Source organism: Aegilops tauschii, chromosome 6, assembly GCF_002575655.3.
Source record: "Aegilops tauschii subsp. strangulata cultivar AL8/78 chromosome 6, Aet v6.0, whole genome shotgun sequence".
NCBI classification, from domain to species: Eukaryota; Viridiplantae; Streptophyta; class Magnoliopsida; order Poales; family Poaceae; genus Aegilops; species Aegilops tauschii.
Genome location: NC_053040.3, coordinates 17278472 through 17295474, shown reverse-complemented (window position 1 = coordinate 17295474; position 17003 = coordinate 17278472).

Here is a 17003-nt window from a genome sequence, read left to right as displayed (position 1 = left end):
TCACATGCGACAACTTCCGTCTCGGTTGTAGGGATAATTAGCGGAATTTCTTCCGGTTCCTTAGCCATATCAACGGTTGCCGAAGATTCACTAATCTCATTAAGTTGTACTGTCCTCCCACTCACTTCTTTAGTGAGAAACTCTTTCTCAAGAAAGACTCCATGTTTTGCAACAAACACTTTGTTCTCGGAGGCGTGGTAGAAAGAATACCCAACTGTCTCCTTGGGATAACCTACAAAGTAACATTTGTCTGATCTGGGATCAAGTTTGCTTGGCTGTAAACGCTTTACATAAGCTTCACAACCCCAAATTTTGAAAAACGACAGGTCGGGTTTCTTCCCGTGCCGATTTAGACGGTGCTTTGTTTAGTGTGTGAGCAGCAGTAAGTAGTGCGTGACCCCAAAAAGATATCGGAAGATTTGTAAGAGACATCATTGACCTTACCATGTCCAACAAGGTTCGGTTACGTCGTTCCGATACTCCATTTCTCTGTGGAGTTCCGGGAGGCGTAAGCTGTGAAACGATTCCACAATCACTCAGATGTTGGCCAAACTCATGACTAAGATATTCGCCTCTGCGATCAGACCACAGAAACTTAATCTTTTTGTTACGATGATTTTCTACCTCATTCTGAAATTCTTTGAACTTTTCAAAGGTTTCCGATTTATGCTTCATTAAGTAGATATAGCCATACCTACTCAAATCATCAGTAAAAGTCACGAAGTAAAAATATCCACCCCGTGCGCCTGTGTTCATTGGACCACATACATCACTATGTATTATTTCCAATAATTCACCCGCCTGTTCAGGATGACCCGTGAACGGCATCTTGGTCATTTTCCCCATCAGGCAAGCTTCACATGTGTCAAATGATTCAAAATCAAGGGACGGTAAAACTCCATCTTTATGGAGTCTTTGCATGCGTTTCTTATCGATGTGGCCAAGACGACAGTGCCACATGAAAGTGGTGGTGGTATCAGCCTTCTTAAGGCGTTTAGCATTCACGTTAAAGACATCATTTCCACATTCAAGATTTAGTATGAAAAGGCCCCCCAACAATGGGTGCAAATCCATAAAACATATCCTTACAATAAAGTGAACAACCATTGTTCTCAGACTTGTACGAATACCCATCATGTACCAAACATGATCCGGAGATAATGTTTCTACACAACAGTGGAACAAAATAATAGTTACTTAGTTCTAAGATAAATCCTGAAGGGAGACGTAGAGGCATAATGCCGACGGCTTGAGCGGCGATCCCAGCACCGTTCCCGACGCGCATCACGACTTCATTCTTTGCTAGCTTGCGCACCTTCTGAAGCCCCTGTATCGAGTTGCAAATGTGAGCAACCGATCCAGTATCAAATACCCAAGACTTAGAATTTTCGCTAGCAAGCAAAATGTCAATGACATTAACCTGTATAACAATTATACCTTTTCCGGTTTTCCCGGTCTTCTTATCTTCTAGATACTTCTGGCAGTTTCTCTTCCAGTGTCTTGTGCCCTTGCAGTAGAAGCACTCAGTTTCATTCTTGGCTCCGCCCTTAGAGTTGCTTTGGGAGCCGGTCTTACCGGCGCCCTTGCCCTTCTTTGGCTTGCCTTTCTTTTTGAAACTGGCGGTTTTATTCACAAGCAACACTTGCTTGCGATTTTTCCGCAGTCCTCCTTCTGTAGTTTTCAGCATGGCGAGCACCTCTTCCAGTGTCTTCTCCATCCCTGTCATGTTGTAGTTCATGACAAAACCGTCGTAAGACGGGGGGAGTGAAGAAAGCAACATGTCCATCATATGGCCAGGTGGAAGTGGAAATTCTAGGGCTTTAAGCCTTTCAGAATAGCCAATCATTTTGACCACGTGTTCGCCAACTGAACTACCCTCAGCCATCTTGCATTCCATCAAAGCCTTCATGATATCAAATCATTCAGACTTTGCGGTTTCCTTGTACAGAGCATCCAATTCCCGGATCATATCACGGGTTTTATGGAATTAAAAACGTTTTTGAAGCCCTGGACTCATGCAAGCTAGCATGAGGCACTGCACTAAGTTGCGATCATCATTCTTAGTGGCCCAGACATTTTGTTCATCTTCTGGGGCATCTGCCGCCGGTTTAGCTGGAAGAGCAGTTTCAAGCACGAACAATTTCTTAGCGCTCCTGAGGACAATCCTCAGGTTACGGACCCAGTCCGCATAGTTGTTTCCAGTCGTAGCTAACTTCTCTTTCTCTAACATCGGGCCTAAGTTGAACGCGGTGTTGCGAGCCATTTGATCTACAATGGAAAACACAAGTTTCACTTAGACTTTTGTTTATAATGAAATTTGCACTAGTGAATAAACATTTTTATTCTAAAGTGCGCTCCCACTTAAATCAATATCTCTCAGAATTGATTATGAGTGATTCAAGATCCGTGTCTTGATTGTTCGCCATTGGTGTAACACCACTGATGACGAAAATCTTAATCGGTAGTCCAACTTGCCAATCACATCACTATGTGACTCTTGTTCATATTTCGATGCGTGTGTTCGGAGCTCATGACGGTCATGCCTGGACGTCAAGACAACCAAGTGATCCGCTGCGAGGTCTCAACTCACCCGCCTCACAGTTCTCTAATCGTTCGTACCCGTGTGACACGGCGCACCCTGAAAAGATAGGTGCCGTGACGGTGCTACACTTGGGACAACACTATCTACTTGATATCTTTAAGTGAGAGATCACCCTAATAAAAGCGACTACCGCACAATCATGAAGGGTGCATCATAGGGGATAAACATCTCAGGCAATTCATAATTAGCATGATATGGTATAGCCCTTTCTGACGGAGAAGTCTTTCAATTCTTCATCTTCGGCATTTGCGTCGGTGTTCACCTTCGTGAAGATTGCCACCACCTTGTCGATGCACAAGATAATATTGCTATCTCTATAGCAAATAAAATAAGTGCATTACTTAAGGTTGACAAGCAGGTCATTAAAGTGCAATCATATGGCTCCAGCCATCATGCAGAATCATGACACGCAGGTCATGTTAGTTACATCATATAGTCATCTCATACATAATCAAATTGAATATGAGCATTGCCATACCACATCACATGCACATCCTGCAAAACCAAGTTAGACGCCGCTAATCGGTTTATGCAAAATTTTATTTTACGTGGCTTCTAAGGTTTTGACTTAAACCGCAGCTACCAACGTTTTATCATCAAGTATGATTATTCAAGTTGCTAGATTAACATCTCGGGGTGTATGAAACACGAGATAATTAAATCTCGAGCCCCATACTAAACTTCGTCATACGCATGACCCCCGTGCAGATCATATCTGCAATGCCCTTTCATCTGCGAATTTCATCTTTCTTTTAACTACGGCAGAACCCAAAGAACCGATAGAACTTCCATGACCAATCAGGATCACGGATTGCCAGAACTTTGTCAAATTCCACCATGCTGTCTTGAGATTGAGCAAACGCAAATTCTAGGGAAGCAAGAAGAACGTCGGGTAACAGATTTCATCTGTTACCCGCATAAATAAATTTCAGCAATAGATCTCATCTACTACCTAATTATTTTATGCAATACCCATACATCTCCATGTATTCTAGATCGAAACCTGCATCTACGCATAACACAGCTCTTGATGCCACTGTAGGGGTAACGCAACAGAAAATGAAAATTTTCGGTATAGCGAGCACGCCTAGGACCACTATGGAGACTGCATACAAGGTTTGATCTGATCTGTACCGACTCGAAGCGCAGCGGAAGAAGAGTCGGTGTAGATCGTCGGTGCAGATCCCCGCAGCTAGGATTTACAACCTCCCAACCGCGAGGATGTACTCCCTCTCCGGACAGCTCTTGGGGAGGCGGTCGGACAGTCCCTCGGACTATGCCGCGGACAGCCTGTCGGGAGGACCCTCGAAACTCGGACGGAGACTCGGACAGCCCTTCGGGAGGACACTCGAACAGCCCCTCGGGAAAAAGATCAAAACTACAATCTCTCTACAAGGTTGCACACATACGGTGTCAGCTATCCGGCAGGGCTTCGCTGTCCAGAACTAGTTCCTGCCGGAACCCAGACAGCCTTACGGCTCTACGAAACTCTTTTCGTGGGAGGGAGAGAAGAAGCCAGATAATGCATGGCATGTGTATGAGAGCAAGGGATGAGCTTTGGGCTGCCCACTCCTCCTCTATTTATAGGAAAGCCAAGGGGTAGGGATGGCTCACAAAAAACCCAAAATGCCCATGCAAATGTCACACATGAAGGGAATAATGGGGAGGAAGTGGAGCTCCATGGAGCCCCACACATGTGGCCGACCGACTCCCTTGGGGGCCCCCATGAGGAGCATGCTTGGCCCCCAAGCCCTTCTAGAAGCCTTTTGGAAATATCCCAAAAGGTGACTCACCATAAAATATCTCAAAAAGCACTTTCACTATTCACGACGACATTTTTCAGTGTCCGTTCGAACTGAAAATATTTATGTGGGCTTAGAACATTTCCAGTACCCACCATAATAATTTCCAACGCGTTCCGAAGCAATTCCGGTTTTAGTGATTTTCTTCTGTGAAACGCATCTGAAGTGGCTCTGGCAGCTCCGGAACATTTCTGTTTTTTATCTCAGAAAATTCCAAAAAGCTTCCAGAATAATTCTGGCACCCTCCAAGAATTATCAGGCATTTGCCGAAACCAATCTGACTTAATGGTATATCCCGAAACAACTTTTTGGTACCATCGAAACTTATCCGAAGACCTCTCTCTGCGGTACGATTCCGCTGTCCGAAACCTTTCCGGTGTCCGAAACTTTTTCGGTGATTTTCTCTCATACTCCCTGTCTAGTATTCAGCAGATAGATGACCCTTAAGCGTGTTATCCTATAGGTTCGGTGAAGTATAGACATGACCCGTAACCCCTTCCGATCAATGATCAACATTGGAGCCGTGGACACCCATATTGACCCCTATACCCACACGAATGAATATTCGAGTGAACCTCCCGTTGCAGTGAGCTATTCCTTTTGCTTCACGATATGTTACAAATACCCGAGGTGAGACATGTTGGCATTCCCGTGGATCAACAACTTGTCCACTATGCTAGTTACCTCGTTACCGGTATTGTTCTCTTTTCTCGTTATCGTGTTCCGGCATCCCTGTGATCAAATCACAAAGTGTCTGGCCAGACGATGATGGATACCGTAACACCGAGAGGGCCCAGAGATATCTCTCCATCGTCGGAGGAGCAAATCCCAATCTTGAGCTATTAAGTTACTTGCCATACTTTTCCATGAACCCGTAAGCCGTCGTAATAGCCACCCATTTACGGATGACTTTTAACAAGCCCCAAAGTTCATGAAGCAAGCATGAAGGAACTCGATACTCTCATGGTCTAAGGAATTATGCAAACATTAACTTCTCTGTGTTATTAACCAGTAACTTGTGGCGAATGTATCTCATAGCATAACATCAAATTGGGTCGATTCAACACAAGTGTTCTACCAACATCGTGCCCTCATAATTGCCAGCATAGACATGCCCATGATTAGGAAAACATGATCATCATGCAATACACGAGCCAGTCTTAGAGGCAAGACTAGGAATACATTTTACCGTTTAGTATACCACACGTGCACATGAGTTTTCCTTCGAGCCTCGTGGATATTGTAGACTCGAGAATCATTGCAGTTATAGCATGGAAGCTAAACATTCATTACAAAATTTGCAGATACAAAATAACTATTATTACTGCCTCTAGGGCATATCTCCTACATCCATGTACCATTCATGCAATCTTCGCATCATCGTTGTTAGAGGAGGATGATCGGGCTTGACGAGAGGCTTCTCGTACTCGTATCTGAAGATCTCTGCTACCTCTAACGTCTCAAACTCTACATCATCGCTCAGGTAATCACCAAGATTGGTATCGGGCAATAGCCCCGGATGATTAGCGACGATATTGCTAAACACCTTGAGTGGGGGGCACGATTGCTTCGCCTATTCGCCGAGCTGGGGAATTGTTTTCCCACTTCTTCGTTGTGCTAATCTTGCATCACGGGAAGTACTTCCCGACCGCCATGCATCTTCATATGTCTTTTTAAAACAACGGACATAGTTGGAATCCGGCGGAGGCGGTGGTGGTCGCTTCAGGGCATCCAGAGTGCACTTTGCTTGCACCGGATCTACCATTTCCTTCGGAGGTGGAGGTTTCCGTTCAAAATGGGCCTCCACTTCGGCTGCCACGATATCATCGGTTTCCTTGTCAGTCCTCTCATATGGTAACTTTGGTAGAGGCTGCAGGCTTGGACCAAATCTGTATTTCTTCCCGCCTCTTGTACTGCTAGCCGCCGGAGCGGCGGCGTCTCTCTTCCGCCGTTGCTGACGCGGCGGAGTCCGCTGACACGCTGGAGGAGGCTGATATGTCTCCAACGTATCTATAATTTTTTATTTTTCCATGCTATTATATTATTTGTTTTGGATGTTTTATATGCATTAATATGCTATTTTATATTATTCTTGGGACTAACCTATTAACCTAGAGCCCTGTGTCAGTTCCTGTTTTTCCTTGTTTTTGAGTTTTGCGAAAAAGAATACCAAACGGAATGAAACCTTCGTGAAGATTTTTTTGGACCCGAAGACAACCAGGAGACTTGGACTTGAAGTTAGAGGAGCCATGAGGCAGCCGCAAGGACGGAGGGCGCGCCCAGGGGGTAGGGCGCGCCCCCACACTTGTGGGCCCCCCTTGACCCTCCTGACCTAATTTTTTCGCCTATATATTCCATATATCCCCAAACCAACAGGGGCATCCATAAAAACACTTTTCCATTGTCGCAACCTTCTGTACCCGTGAGATCCCATCTAGGGCCTTTTTCCGGCGTCCAGCCGGAGGGGGATTCGATCACGGAGGGCTTCTACATCAACTCTATTGCCCTTCCGATGAAGCGTGAGTAGTTTACCACAGACCTACGGGTCCATAGCTAGTAGCTAGATGGCTTCTTCTCTCTCTGTGATTCTCAATACCATGTTCTCCTCGATGTTCTTGGAGATCTATTAGATGTAATACTTTTTTTGCGGTGTGTTTGCCGAGATCCGATGATTTGTGGATTTATGATTAGCTTATCTATGCATATTATTTGAATCTTCTCTGAATTCTTATATGCATGATTTGATATCTTTGTAATTCTCTTCGAACTATTAGTTTGGAGGCATGTATTGTATTGTTGCCATCGTTGATAAAAAGATGGGGTTTTCATCATATTGCTTGTGTTAATTCCTCTACATCATGTCATCTTACTTATTGCATTACTCCGTTCTTTATGAACGTAATACTCTAGATGCATGCTGGATAGCGATCGATGTGTGGAGTAATAGTAGTAGATGCAAAATCATTTCGGTCTACTTGACACGGACTTGATGCCTATATTCATGATCATTGCCTTAGATATCGTCATAACTTTGCGCTTTTCTATCAATTGCTCGGCAATAATTTTTCACCCACCGTATTATTTGCTACCTTGAGAGAAGCCTCTTGTGAAACCTATGGCCCCCGGGTCTATTTTCCATCATACAAGTTTCCAATCTACAATATTAGTTTCTGATCTACTATTCTTGCAATCTTTTACTTTCCGATCTATGAACCAAAAATACCAAAAATATTTACTTTATTGTTCATCTATCTCTATCAGATCTCACTTTTAAAAGTAACCATGAAGGGATTGACAACACCTTTATCGCGTTGGGTGCAAGTTTGTTTGATTGTTTGTGCAGGTATTCGGTGATTTGTGCGTTATCTCCTACTGGATTGATACCTTGGTTCTCAAATTGAGGAAAATACTTATCTGTACTTTGCTGCATCACCACTAGTAGAAAAAGCCCCATTCATCCCGGTTCGTGAGGGCCATTTGTCCCGGTTGCTGAACCGGGACTAAAGGGTCGGTACTAAAGCCCTATACCTTTTGTCCCGGTTCGCCCAGGAACCGGAATAGATGGGGCTCCACGTGGCCGCTGCCGCTTGCCCAGGCAGGAGGACCTTTTGTCCCGGTTGGTGCCACCAACCGGGACCAAAAGGCTGCCACGCGTCAGCATTTCAGGAGCTGGGTTTTTTGATTTTTTTCCGAAGGGGGGGGGGGGTTGGGGTTTTTGTGGGTTTTGTAGGGTTAATTTAGGGGTTTCATATATTGTGTTAGCTAGCTAATAGAGAGAAGTGTCCTCTCTTATCTTCGTGCTTGGTCGACGCTACGTATAGAGAGGACTCGACACGCTAGCTAGGTAGTAATCAAATGAAGGAAACCATTAAGTACAGAAGATCGTCATGAACATATACACAGAGAGAAGTGATCGACTTCTCCTTCTCTGATAGATTGGTCGAACAACAAGGTTTCGTATATCTATCCGACGCTACTGGCTACATATATATATACAATATAAGATCTCTTCTAAAATCCCGAACATCTGAACTCAACTTCCACATGGTATTCTCCATGTTTGTTGATGACGTGGTCAAGAAAGAATCCCGCCAATTCCACTTGAATTGCTTGTGTGCGATCTTGTGGTAGGAGTTCATCCCGCATCTGCCACATCTAATTTCAAGAAGGGGGTCAATACATATATATGAAAGAAACTGAACACAAATGATGGTAATAAAATAAAATTGTGAATATTATTGTTTACGCACTTCATATTGTTGTTTAGAGTAGCCCCGCTCACACGTGGTGTGGTGGATGAACTCGCAAATGTAGTATCCACACAAATCATTCCCGGGTTCCTGCCACAACCACTTTACAAGAAATAGAGGTCAATCAAACTGATAAGAAAGCATGCTAAATGGTATTGATGAAACTAGCTAGAATCAATGGGAGATGCTCGGAACTAACTAGTAGCTAGTACTTACTTTCGGGTGGTTAAATCGCAGCTGCGCCGGCAGTCCCGGAGCTTGTGCAGTGAACTTTTTCCAAACCCTGCTAGACAAAGAAAATAATTACGTGATATCAGGAAATGAACAAAGTTGCCGATATGGTGCGATAATGATCGATTGAACTTACTTCTCGAGCATTTTAGTCATGGTCGCATACTCCTCCCGATTTTTTCGTTTGGAGTCTATGACGGTTACTAGTCCCTGCTCAAGCTTAATCTCTAGCAGAATAAAGTGGAAGCTGCGCACGCATGCATAACTCATCAATTACATTACTATAATCTCGAGTAATAAGGGAAACCGAATATGCACAAGACAGTAACACTCACTTGTATTTGTAAGGAAAGAGTATTGTAGCTTTGTTTTGATTTCGAAGTAATGATGCGAGCAAGTTGGCCTCGGTTTGTTTGGCATCATGTTTAACACTCCATTCATCCATGAGATTTATGTTAATGAACCCAATATCACCTACTTGTCTTTTCTTCAATTCGGCAATCTTCAGTCTGCATAATATAGTGAGGATAATTATATATACATGTAATGAAAGAGCTGAGCTATATATATAGACTTAATTAATTACATAGAAGTAGTACTTACAGACAGTAGCAAGTGATGATTGTTTTATCAAGGGCCTTTTGATTGAAAAACTGGAAGAAATCCTCATATGGAACTAACAACAGATCAATTCCAACGAGGTCGTGCTCCTCTTTAACTCTCAGCGACAAAGTATTTTTCCCAGACTTCCTGCAGATGTCCATGTACCAATCATGGAATCTTTGCATCATCGTTGTTAGGGAAGTACCAGGTCTGACGAGAGGCTTCCCGTGCTCGAATCTTAATGTGTCCACCTCCATTGTTTCAAAAAAAATTGCATCGTCGTCGGTCATGTAATTTCCAGGATTGGTACCGGGCAGCATCCCCGGAAGATTAGCGACGATATCGCTAGACACATTGAGCGGGGGGGGGGGGCACGATTGCTTCGCTTGTTCACCGAGCTGGGGATTTTTTCCCCTTTTCTTCATTCTGCTAGCCTTTGATCAGTGCCAGTACTTCCCGACCGCTCCGCTTCCTTATATGTCCTTTCAATGATGCGCTCATAGTTGGGTTGCGGCGGAGGCGGTGATGGTCGCTGCAGGGCATCCAAAGTGCGCTTCGCTTTCACCGAATCTATCTTCTCCTCCGGAGGTAGATGTTTCTTAGCTTTTACCGATTGAAAGAAGTCATTCACTTGGCTTTCAGAGATCTTCTGGTTTTCCTCATCGCTCCTCTTGTATGGTAACTTCTCTAGAGGCTTGAGAGACGATGGACCGAATCTGTATTGCCTACCGCCTCTGGCTATACTGCTAGACGCCGGAGCAGCCAGAGCGGCTGCGGCTATCTTCTTTCGTTGCTGAAGAGGCGGAGCAGCCGGAGGCGGACTGCTACGACGCGCCGGAGCAGCCGGAGCGGCGGCGTCTGTGTTCCGCCGTTGCTTATGAGGCGGCGACGGAGGAGGCGGGCTGCTTGGACGTGCCGGAGCAAGCGGAGAAGGAGGCGGAGTACTGTCGCCCTCACGCGCCGGAGCAGGAGGCGGAGTGCCCTGGTCACTCGCTGGAGGAGGAGGAGGAGGCGGAGGAGGCGGAGTGCCCAGCTGACTAGCAGGAGCCGTGAAGTTCAGAAGCTTGATGTGCTCCTTCCGCCATAGACACGGAGTATGCATAGCAAGAACCAGCTGAGTCTCCCCATCACCTGTAGGGTGGTCAAGCTGGAGCTCCTCAAATCCCTCCGTTATTTCACCTACCATCACAACAGCATAACCTTGTGGAATCAGACGACAGTGAAAAGTTGCTCTGGGTGAAGGAGGGAGCACAGAGCCGACAACCACCTTGACTTTGAGGTGAAGCCATTGCGTCATAAGGTGGCACTGGTGTGAATCCATGATAAAATCCACGGGGTAGCTAGGACCCGTCAAGTCAGGCTGCTGAACGAGCTCGGTGGAAGCCATGCTGCTTCTCCGCTGAGATGGCGGGGTAGCTTCTGGGGTAGCTTCTTCGGCAGGATCTCGCAGCTGCTGGTTCTCAACATCTTGTCGTTCCTCTAGCTTTCGTACCCTTGCCTTAAGCTCCTGCAGTTCGCTCTGCTCCACTTTGCTCCTCCTCTCTTGGGTTTTGTAACCGCCTGCGTTGGGAAACCCAACCTTCCACGCAATGGAGCCTGGCGTGCCTTGTGTTCGTCAAGGGTGCTCAGGATTCCCGAGGGCCCTTGTGAGCTCTTCATTCTCTCTGTCGGGAATGAACTTCCCTTCCCGCACTTCGTTGATTGCTTTCCAAAGCTTCGTGACAGGTGTTGCAAGTTGCTCGTCCGTCCAGCAGCACTTCCCTGTTTCAGGGTCCAATGTTCCACCAGCCCCGAAGAACCAAGTCCTACAACGGTCTGGCCAGTGCAATGTCTCTGGTTCGAACCCTTTAGCAATCAGGTCCTGCTCAGCCTTGTCCCACAACGGCTGGGCTTTGAGGTAGCCACCTGACCCCGTGCGATGGTGATGCTCCTTCTTTGCAGCATTTATCTTGTTAATCGCTGACATCTTCTTACTCCTGTCCGATGTCTTGTTGGCCACAAATGCGGGCCAGTGATATCTTATCTTCTCAAATCAGCCGGTGAATTCTGGAGTCTTGTCTTGGTCGACATACGTTGCTTTCAACTCATTCTTCCACCTCCTGAATAGATCTGCCATCTTCTTGAGAGCACAGGACTTGATCAATGGCTCTATAACTGCATTCTCCGGACCCTCCTCTTCCGGTAGGGTGAAATTTACCTTCACCGCTTTCCAAAGATCATCTTTCTGTCTATCTTCGACAAAAGAAACTTGAAGCTTTTCATTCTTAGGCTGATTCCATAGCTCGATGCTGATCGGGATCATGTCCCTAACAAGAACCCTGCACTGAACAGAAAATGCTTCCTTGGTCCGGAGGGGTTTAATCGATTGGCCATCGCGCGCGATTTCTGTGATCGTGAACCTTTCATTCGGGCGCAACTTTTTCTTCGGGCCTCGTTTCTTTACTGAAGTATTGCTTGATCCGGAGGGCTATATAAAAGAAGAAAGAAGAGTTAATATATGTACATACCAAAACAATTAATGCATCAATTAGCTAGTCAACACATGCTTAATTAATATATATATACCTCGCTGGAATTTGCAACAGCTGATCCCGACTCCGTTCGGTCACCGGAGCCGTCATCACGGTTGCTGGAGCCACCATCACGATCATGACTTTCCTCCTCCATTGTTTGATCACCGTAGCCTGCTTCCTCTCCTTGCAGACCTTCTTCGATGTCGTTGAGAAACGACAAGCCATCACCTCCGTCGCGGATTATGCCCCCCAATATCTCTTCTTGATCGAAGTCTCTTTGATGATCCATAGTTTCTGCAAATATTACAACATGGCAATTAATATGCAAACATGAGAGATGGATATATCGAAGTTATCGGGGAGGGGGTATATCGACAACGACGACATATACATAGAAAAAAATGTTGTTGGGGAGGGGGTATATATATCGACCCCCCCTCATGTCGAAGTTATCGGAGAGGGGGTATATCGACAACGAGGACATATACATAGAAAAAATGTTATCGGCGAGGGCGTATATCAACAACGACGACATATACATGATGGTACGAAGCTCTCCAAAGTTATTTTGGAACGGAATCCTAGATAGGATAATTCGCTTTTTGGTACAAAGTACAGCAAGAGCCTTCCGAATGTCGCTATTTGGAAGGCCTTTGCTGAAATTTGTACCAAAAGGCGGATTATCCTATCCGGGACTCCGTTCCATAATAACTTTGGAGAACTTCATACCATCATGCCCCGGTTACTTCCGGCTAATGATGAAGCCATGGATTTCTTCAATACTTTGACACGAGGCAACCTCTCGACCCCTCGACGATCCTCGACCCCTCGACGACCCTTGACCCTCGAACCCTCGGCCCCTCGACGACCCTCGAACCCTCGAACCCTCGACCCTAGAACCCTCGAACCCTCGACCTTCGACCCTAGAACCCTCGAACCCTCGACCCTCGAACCCTTGACCCCTCGATGACCCTCGACCCTCGAACCCTCGGCCCCTCAACGACCTCGAACCCTTGAACCCTAGAACCTTCGAACCCTCGACCCTAGAACCCCCGACCCCTCGACCCTCGACCCTCGAACCCTTGATCCTCGAACCCTCGAACCCTCAACCCTAGAACCCTTGAACCCTCGACCCTCAAACCCTTGACCCTCGACCGGCCTCAACGACCCTCGACCCCTCTGTGACCCTCGATCCTAGCCTAGTTCCTGACCCTCGACCCCTCGGCGATCCTCGACACCCTCATTCCCGATAAAAAGAAGAAAAAGAAGAAGAAGAAGAAGAAGAAGAAAAGAGGATAAGAAGAAAAAAAGAGAAGAAGAAGAAGAAATAGAAGGAAAAAACAGAGGACAAGAAGAAGGAATAGAGGAGAAGAAGAAAAATTTTCTATTTTTTCTTCTTGTCCTCTATTCCTTCTTCTTCTCCTTTTTTTCTTCTACTTCCTCTTCTTATTTTTTCTCCTCTTCTTCTCCTTCTTATTCTCCTTCTTCCTTCTTCCTCTTTTATTCTTTTTCCTTATTTTCCTTCTTCCTCGATGACCCTAACCCTAAACAGTACAACTTCCTCGACGTCCCCGCCTCTCTCATGAACAGAAAAAAATCTATGAATAAAAAATACATCATATTCTATGAACAAAAAAACATCATATTCCATCCACATCCATGCATACATCATATATATGATCATCTATGAGAAAAAAAAATCATATTCTACAAAAAATCATCATATATATGAACAAAAACAATTATGATAACAAGCATATATATAATCATATATATGAAAAAATAAGCATATATATGAAAAAATAAGCATATATATCATCATATGTATGAAAAAAAACAAGGACAGGGAGGGCGCCCGCCGGACCAAGGTGAGGAGGGGCAGGGGCGCGGGGTCGGTGGTGAGGACGGCGACGGCGACGACGGGGGCGGGCTGGGGCGGCGCACGTCGGGGGAGGGCCGGGGCGGCGCGCATCGAGGCAGGGGCAGCGATCGGCGACGGCGACGGGCGATGGCGCGGGCGACGGCGAGGGCGCGGGCAACGGCGACGACAGGCGCGGGCGACGGCGGGTGGCGGGCTGTGTTGGGGCAGCCTGGCGGCGTCGATGTCTTCGGCGTCGTCGGGGGCAACTTCGAGATGAGAAGTGAAAATTTACTAAGTGTCATCTTATATAGCAAAGCCTTTAGTCCCGGTTGGTGGCACCAACCGGGACTAATGCCACCCTTTAGTCCCGGTTGGTGCCACCAACCGGGACCAAAGGTCTCTTTTCATCAGCCCAAAGGGCGGGAAACAGAGGCCTTTGGCCCCGGTTGGTAGCACCAACCGGGACTAAAGGGTGGCATTGGTACCGGTTGGTGCCACGAACTGGGACCAATGCCACCCTTTAGTCCCGGTTGGTGCTACCAACCGGAACCAGAGGCCTTGTGCTGCCCGCGTCAAAAGTTTAGTCCCACCTTGCTAGTTGAGAGAGCTCGAGAGTGGTTTATAAGCGCTGCTGCGCCCACCCTCTCGAGCTCCTCTCAACTGCAGGATTGCGGGCCCAACCTGTTAGTGTGTGCCTGTGGGCCTACTGGCCTGATGCGGGCCTGAATCATGGCCCGTGATTGGATTTCTAGTTGTATTCAGGCCGTGGTGGCCCAGTAGGTGGCATTTTTTTGCTTATTTTATTTTATTTTGTTTCTACTTACTGTTGCTATTTTTATTTATTTTATTAAAGTTTATTTATTTTACTTTATTAAAGTTTATTTTGGTCCTACTTATTTATTAAAGTTTATTTTGTTTCCACTTATTTATTTTCTTTCTTTTTTTGCTTTTTAAAATTATTTTATGAAAATTCTTTTTTTGCTTTATTTATTTTATTTTGTTTCTACTTACTGTTGCTATTTTTATTTATTTTACTTTATTAAAGTTTATTTTGTTTCTACTTATTGATTAAAGTTTATTTTGTTTCTACTTATTTATTTTATTTTGTTTCTACATATTTATTTTCTTTACTTTTTTTTCTTTTTTTATTTATTTTATGAAAATTCTTTTTGCTTCTAATGTTTTGAACAGAAAATACTTTGATAATTTTAGCATAAATTTTATATAAAATTAGTTTCAATAACTCATCTGTTACAAAGGGATTTCATTTCTTCAAATGTACCTACAGTGATATTCTACATCGTCAAAGGCATCATCATAATAGTTGTTGATAGAAAGTCTTCACTTTTTCTTCGCTTGTGTTCTTTGCTTATTGCGCCGTAACCATGGATAATCTTCATCGTTTAACAGGGTGCTTGGGTCAGCCTTGACTTTGAAGGGAGGAATTTCATGAAACTTTTCATAATCTTTAGACATGTCTGTCTTGCCCTCCAATCCCACGATGTCTCTTTTTCCTGGAAGAACTATGTGGCGCTTTGGCTCATCGTATGATGTATCCGCTTCCTTTTCTTTTCTTTTTCTCAGTTTGGTAGACATGTCCTTCACATAGGAAACCTGCGCCACATCATTGGCTAGGACGAATGGCTCGTCTGCGTACCCCAGATTGTTCAGATCCACTATTGTCATTCCATAGTATGGGTCTACCTGTACCCCGCCTCCTGACAGATTGACCATTTGCACTTAAACAAAGGGACCTTAATATCATATCCATAGTCAAGTTCCCATATGTCCACTATGTAACCATAATATGTGTCCTTTCCCCTCTTGGTTGCTGCATCAAAGCGAACACCACTGTTTTGGTTGGTGCTCTTTTGATCTTGGGCGACCGTGTAAAATGTATTCCCATTTATCTTGTACCCTTTGTAAGTCATTACAGTCGAAGATGGTTCCCTCGCCAACGAGTAAAGGTCATCAGAAACAGTGTTGTCACACCTGAGACGTGTTTGGAACCAACTGTCGAAACTCCTGATGTGTTCACGTGTGACCCGGTCGTCACACTGGTCCGGGTGTTTGGAGTGCAGAATGTTCTTGTGTTCATCGACATACGGGGTCACCAAGATAGAATTCTGTAGAACCCTGTAGTGTGCTTGAGACCAAGAATGCCCGTCCCTACATATTATTGAGTCCCCTCCTAGCTTGCCCTTTCCACCCAGTCTCCCCTCATACCGCGATTGAGGGAGACCTATCTTCTTAAGGTCAGGAATGAAGTCAACACAAAACCCAATGACATCCTCTGTTTGATGGCCCATGGAGATGCTTCCTTCTGGCCTAGCGCGGTTATAGACATATTTCTTTAGGACTCCCATGAACCTCTCAAAGGGGAACATATTGTGTAGAAATACAGGGCCCAGAACGACAATCTTGTCGACTAGATGAACTAGGACGTGCGTCATGATATTGAAGAAGGATGGTGGGAACACCCGCTCGAAACTGACAAGACATTGCGCCACATCACTCCTTAACCTTGGTAGGATTTCTGGATCAATCACTTTCTGAGAGATTGCATTGAGGAATGAACATAGCTTCAAAATGGCTAATCGAACGTTTTCCAGTAGAAGCCCCCTCAATGCAACCGGAAGCAGTTGCGTCATAATCACGTGGCAATCATGAGACTTTAGGTTTTGTAACTTTTTCTCTACCATATTTATTATCCCCTTTATATTCGACGAGTAGCCAGACGAGACCTTCATATTGAGCAGGCATTCAAAGAAGATTTCCTTCTCTTCTTTGGTAAGAGCGTAGCTGGCAGGACCTTCATACTGCTTTGGAGGCATGCCGTCTTTTTTGTGCAAACGTTGCAGGTCCTCCCGTGCCTCCGGTGTATCTTTTGTCTTCCCATACACGCCCAGGAAGCCTAGCAGGTTCATGCAAAGGTTCTTCGTCATGTGCATCACGTCGATTTAAGAGCGGACCGTAGGTCTTTCCAGTAGGGTAGGTCCCAAAATATAGATTTATTCTTCCACATGGGTGTGTGACCCTCAGCGTCATTCGGAACAGATAGTCCACCGGGACCCTTTCCGAAGATTACTTTTAAATCATTGACCATAGCAAGTACGTCATCACTGGTACGCATGGCGGGCT